Here is a 6,902-nt window from a genome sequence, read left to right as displayed (position 1 = left end):
GTAGAATACGAAGCAGGAAGTACAAATGACCAACGCCTTACAAAACTAACAACACTCAGATCTTCTTTCAATAATATAAAAGCCCTGGAATTATTTATAGATGTTGTATACGCCGTATGCGTACATTCAAGACTTATTAAACTACTATAATAGTATTTCGATATTAAGTTCAATTGAAATAATATTGAAAGTCTTTGAGAATGAAAACCAGCTATTAAACTCAGTAACCACGATTTTGATCAAAATCATAAATTAATGGTTAAAATATATTTAAACGTTGAGTTTCATATTATATTATTTGTCTCTAACTAAAAGCCTAAATTAATGTGCTGTTAAGAATGTAATATTCTCACATGTGTGTCAGTCAATCGTACATACTCGTATTTATAAATATACGGATTTTTTATACATCGTCCACATCATGATCCGCGATAACGCATAACGTCTAACCAATTCCACATATATATTAAATGTACAACTTTCATTATTAAAAATAATAACTAATAGTTAATACAGATAACGCACATTTTATCCAGACGATATTTTATCCGGGCGATATTTTGTCCGGACGAGATTTTTTCTGGTGATGATTACATTTTGATATCGGGTACCTATCAGCTATCGATTAAGCCTAATAAATATACGTACTACGTATATGTATATAACATACGGGCATATACGTATATACCTACTTATATATTATGTTAAATTATGTATCAGTTGTTAACGATTATTATGATTACACCATTGAGTGAGACAAAGACACGATTGAATACGATATATTTGTATCAATAAGACTATATTTTGTATAATAAACTAAATCTATAATTGTTAGCATAATTTACATCTTAATACATAACATATTGTAATATATATATTATATATTTTATATATTACCCAATGATCCTGATGCCGATGGTTTATATTTATAATAAAATTAAAAAAAGACTATACTTAAAATTTTTAGTAGCGAACTGTACGTCGACTATAGTGTCTATAGTGTTGGATGTGTATATTAAAGTTCTTGTGTTTCTATCGAATTTTAATTTAAACATGTCTGAAAAAGCGACGTTTATAGATTTATTTGTATTAAACATAATACCTGACAAACACATTTTTTTTTGGCTATGCATAAGTTATTTGTATTAACTATTTTGTTATTTTATTTATTGCAGAAAATTTGAAAGTGAAGAAAAATGGTCAAGAATTATTTTTATTTTTTTGGAGGAAAACAGTACCTATATCGTTTTTGAAGGAAAATGGGTACGGCCAAAAAACAAATCGTACAGAGCGTTAGCGGTTGCTCTAGCTTCTATTCTATGTCATATATATAATATATATAATATCAAACATTGACTAACGAAATTAAATTAGTATTTAAAATTAAAAATCCGCTACCAAAAGTATGTTTATTATTGCAAGCTCATAAGTCTAAATTCATGAAAATCTTATCACTTAGAACTGCCTTAATAAAAACATTTGACATTTCGAGTATTAATCTCATTCCAGAGATTCCTAAGCCTTTGATTGTAGGATCCATTTTGGAATATTTTTAAAATTTAGCGACACGTAATAATATCAGAGACCTTTTTAAAAAAAATAGTTAAATAATTTTTTAAAGATAATTTAAATGTGAAAGATGTGTTTGTTTCCTATTTTTCATCACTATATCTTTATCCGCTTCAAATTTATTAGCTTGAGACACAGTGAGTTTGACAGTCCCAATTTGCTCCGTAATTTGATTTTGATAGCAACCATTACCGAAAATCCCACCTCACAAATATATGATTTAAATGAATGGGAGTAGCATCTTTACAGCTTCATTGGATACAGTTGGATCAATTTCTTGAATAGGCAATCAGAAACTCATTAATTTTTTTACGATTGAAATTCATTGTAAATACACTATCTTCAAATAATTCAATTAATTCTTTAGCTTGTATTGCTAAAATAAGAAATAAAGTAATACTATTCAAAATATTATTGTTTATTGATGTTTTTAGAAATTCTAGTTTTCTCGCTTAAAAATCGAGTGGTTTATCTTCATTTATAAATGGTTCATATTTATATATCGATGTACTTTTTTAGTTAGGTTTCCGGTATCATTTGCAATTTAACATCCACAAATAACACATTGTGGTCGTGTATGTTCTTCGTTTCGGTTCCACGAAAATCCAATTTGCAAATATTCAGAACAATATTTTTTGAAAGTTTTTTTGTTTTTACTTAGAAGGGCATGTTGAAGTCTCATTGTTATTTGATTAAATTTTGACATAGATATTGTCTCTGTTTCTTCTTGACATTAAGTAATTGATTTTTTTATAATCACCCATTTGTGTACAGTTGCACAAAAATACAAAAAAAAAAAAAAGAATTCATTTGAGGAAAAGTAATATAAAACTACATACGTGTATCGTATTATCTGACGTCCCGTATACTACTGAAAAAAATCTATAGTTTTGAATTTCATACTGGTACCTACTAATTTATTTCAAACAAATCGCTCTTTCCAATAACTATCAATTTTGTGATGTCATTTTGACACGATCACAGTAAACTCGTAATCGTAATAACACTCATAGATAATGATTGACGATAAAACTGAATTTGAACACCAACGAAAATTAATAGACAAATTACTGTATTATTAAAAATATAATATATAATATATATAATAATATAATATTAAACCTACAGTTTGGGAACCTCTGTCGTAAACGATTTTTGAAAACCAAAAAGGCTCAAAAGGGAACATAAATATGAATTTAAATTGGAAACCTATTTTTGTTTCTAAATTTAACAGCTGGAAATAGTTAAATTTTCCTTAGACTATAATGCGTTCGTAGATAAATTGGTTTTAAGTATGTAGATAATATAATATACTGTTGAAATAAACTGTATCATACGCATTAGGTACGTAATATTTTGTGATCTGCATAATAGTATAATAATCTTTTTTTATTCATGTGACAGCAATGATGTGCTCCCAAGAATAACGTTAGAATTGCCTATACATAACCCTTTAAAAATGATGCGTTTCTGGTGTAATATTATATACAACGTACATCAGCTATGGTGACCGTGCTGTTTTGTACACACAATTGTCATTTATATTTCAGCGTTGTGTCCATTTATCTTGTCAAAATTGTTTCAGGGTAATAAATTTGTCTATCGCTTTACATTTCAATTCAAATTATTTCGTATTAATTATTGTTTATATTATGTATAATATTAAATAAACAAATATTTTATTTTTTTAAATAATAAATACTAATTTATGGCATTAAAAAGTTATATAATTTAGCAAAATTAATTTATTAGTAAAAATACAATACTATTATTGATTGTGATAACCGATAGTATAATTGTCTGTAAACACTTATAAGTTCAGTGCTCGAATTGGAAAAATAATTGAAAGGGGATTCTCAGACATATAGCTATATGGAAATTTGCCTCCCCCACCCCTCAAAAAAAAAAAAAAAAAACAATCCACCCTCGACAATAGGCACCTATAGTTGAAACATAATATATCAATATTATAATAACATTTACCACCAGACACAGTAAATAGTATTTTACTTGTAATTTATTACCAACTTAAAAGTGATTGGTTGCATGAAAATACATTTTAACATGTCTATCTATCAAATTATTATTAATAAATCATAAATTCTAATAATGATGATAAAATAAAGAATAGATAAAAGAATTTGATCCCAAATTAAGAATACTTATATCAGCACGCGTGCTTTGACAGCGTTATCAATAAATTGTCATTTAAAAAAAAACATTAATAATTTAATTTTAAATATCGTATTGATTAAGTACAACTTTATGAAATATCATTTACAAAATTATAATATTCTTTTATTAAATAAACCATTTTTTACACCCGTTTTTATAAAAAAAATAATTTGAAGGGGAGTTCTCCAAGAAAAAAAAAATGAAAACTCTTTCATCTCCTACGTTTAATCACAATTCGATCACTGTTTATGATAACCACAAGAAAAAATGTTAACGACAAACTGACAATAAATGCTCCACGTCGAGTGGAAAATCGTAGAAATTACAAATCCCCGTCATTGATTAAGTCATAATAATGGATGAATTGAATTTAAATTTAACGATTCATAATGATACGAATTTATTTAGGGCATATTTTGGTATTTTTTACCTAACCATGCATAAATGCATCTGCAATAAGTATATTTACAAAATAGGATACATAATAATTTTATCACACAATAATATATATAATAATAATAATAATTATATATTTATATCATAAAATGCAATAGTATTATTCATAGATTTGTTTACTTTCATACTACCTACCTATTTACAATTAAAATGATAAATGCTTAGTTCTTAAATGTCTTTCTACGAATTCAGAATACAATTACCAAGTAAAACAATTTTAATTACATTATGGGTGATATACATTTTACATAATACCTATTATATTTAAAAACTGATAGAATCCACCTTGCATTCTTTTTCTATAATCCAGTAGACAGTATTGTGATATTATGTGCGTTTAATAAAAATGAATAAGATAGTAAAATATTCATACATTTAATAAACAAATATAGTCACATATATATATATATGTTTTGAAATTTACAATGTGCATGATAAACCGTCATAATTTAATATTATATATTAATTTTTGAACTATCAAAATATCTTAACTCATTAACTGATTCAAAAGTAGGTATTTTCTAAGATCGAAATGTATTGAAAGTCTAAACAAAATATTGTTAGTTATAACTTATATGAATTGATAATACTGAATAATTATTATTTAGTACAGGTAAATGCAAACGTAAAAATACAAAATATTTAATAAAAAAAATAAATTCGTTAAAAAGGTACTTAGGAAGTTAGGAAAGTGTATGTAATTCAAAATAAGTGAAAATCTAAATTATTGAATACGTTTAATTTTATTTACGGTGTTATGTGTTCTGAAACATGGCCTTTTAAATTAGAATTGAGAAATATAAATTCCATAAATTTAAGTGTTACATAAAAATCTTCACCCTAATTATGATTAATGAAAAATGTATATGTAAAGATTTAGAATTATGTATTAATTATTAACAAATAATGATGCTCCTTAATTTTCATTTTTCTTTCAGAATGTTTAAAAAACAATCACTAAAATCACTTAAGTTCCTTTTTATTGAACAATTGTAAATTATAATCAAATAGTCATATTCATGCACACAAATCTTAAGATATATATTATTGTTCCCATTTGTAGCCGGAACGAAATAATAAGTTTTTTTCCTGTATTCGTCATCAGTTGTGATGGGAAATGATTTTATAAAAAAAATTATATAGGTACAACGTAGTTCTACAGTTTGCGAATACCAAAAATCGAAACAGCAGCTGTAGGGCTTCTCGCAGTGGAAGTCTGGGGCGGGACTCATAGCATATAATGCCATCATATAACACAATCACACTCCACCTCCACGTCACCCCATTCGAAAGGCTCAATGGCACTGTCTACCTACAGGGAACTCGGTAATAATGTCTATAATTTTATATTAATATATAATACATTAGGTATAGGTACAATAGTATTGTGTTACGGTTATGTGATACACCGAACGACAAAAAAATCGTTACCTCTCCGACCGTTTGGAATATTCGATATGCGAAAACCTTAAACAACAAAATTATGGATAGATATATAGGTAATACGTATTATATTATAAACACACACACTCGACGTATGTGGTTACACGTGATGTATGTTATATATTTCACGAGTCCTTTACCGCACAATTATAGTAGGTATAATACATGATGTTTCCTAAAATTAGGTGGATGAAACTCCAAGAGACAAGAGTAATAATCCAAATATGCACGGGATTGTAAACCGCACAGGTATATAACAATAATCGCATATATGATTGATTACCGAAAACCAGTGGAATCAGGAATGATTTACACGCATATATTGGTTTTACAATGATGTCGGGAAAATTGCATCGATTTTCAACTTTGAGGATGATTTTTTTAGGAAAATTATATCTATAAAGTAATTTTGGAATGTCAAAATTGATCATTTCCAATACTATTCAAAATAATTTAAAAATTAAAATTAAAATATGTGAAAAGAGAAATGTATACTCACAACTATAGTTTCAACAAATCCTGATTGGTTTATTGTTATCATTCAAAAGTATACCTATATCCATGGACCCATGGTGTTATAACATTAAATATAATATTTACACCAAATATTCATGAAAGCAATAGATAATATTATATAATTTTTAAAATATTATGTCGTTTTCTGTTTTTTGCTATTACTGTAAAAATTTGATATTTTTTAATTTATTATTGCGATTTAATTTTTAATTGTGAATAAAAATACTTGAACAATTATAATACAATATTTATGGTAAGCTTTTCTTTTAAAAAATCAAAAACATAAATGCAAAATGTTTTCAATTGAAATTTTAAGTTTAAATTCGATAAAATAAATATTTGATTAAAAAATTACGATATTTTATTACAACTCAATAAATACTATTTGTAGAGATTATTCATTATACACTTTCAAATTAATGTTTTAGCTACCTATTTTCTATATATATTATTACGAGCCCATCATGCCGTTTTATAGAATGGCCTATATGTTGGTATCGACTCAGAAGTTAATAATAATGATATATTTTTATATAAATATTATATAAACTATATTATGATGATCAATAATATAATAACTTATAGTAATACCTAAATGTTGGTTTGGCATTGGGGTAGTACGTAGTCGAGTACAGTCGTAATAATTTATTACGAACGAACTGTCAGTTGCTCGCAATAATAACATTTTAGGTATAAATAATTATTATAAACTATGTAATAGTGAAAAGTTTCAAGTCACTAAA

This window comes from Diuraphis noxia, unplaced genomic scaffold, assembly GCF_037042655.1.
Source record: "Diuraphis noxia isolate RWA-SAM2 unplaced genomic scaffold, SU_Dnox_SAM2 contig0001, whole genome shotgun sequence".
Taxonomy (NCBI): domain Eukaryota; kingdom Metazoa; phylum Arthropoda; class Insecta; order Hemiptera; family Aphididae; genus Diuraphis; species Diuraphis noxia.
The sequence above is the reverse complement of the archived record's forward strand: the minus strand, read 5'-3'. Positions refer to the sequence as shown.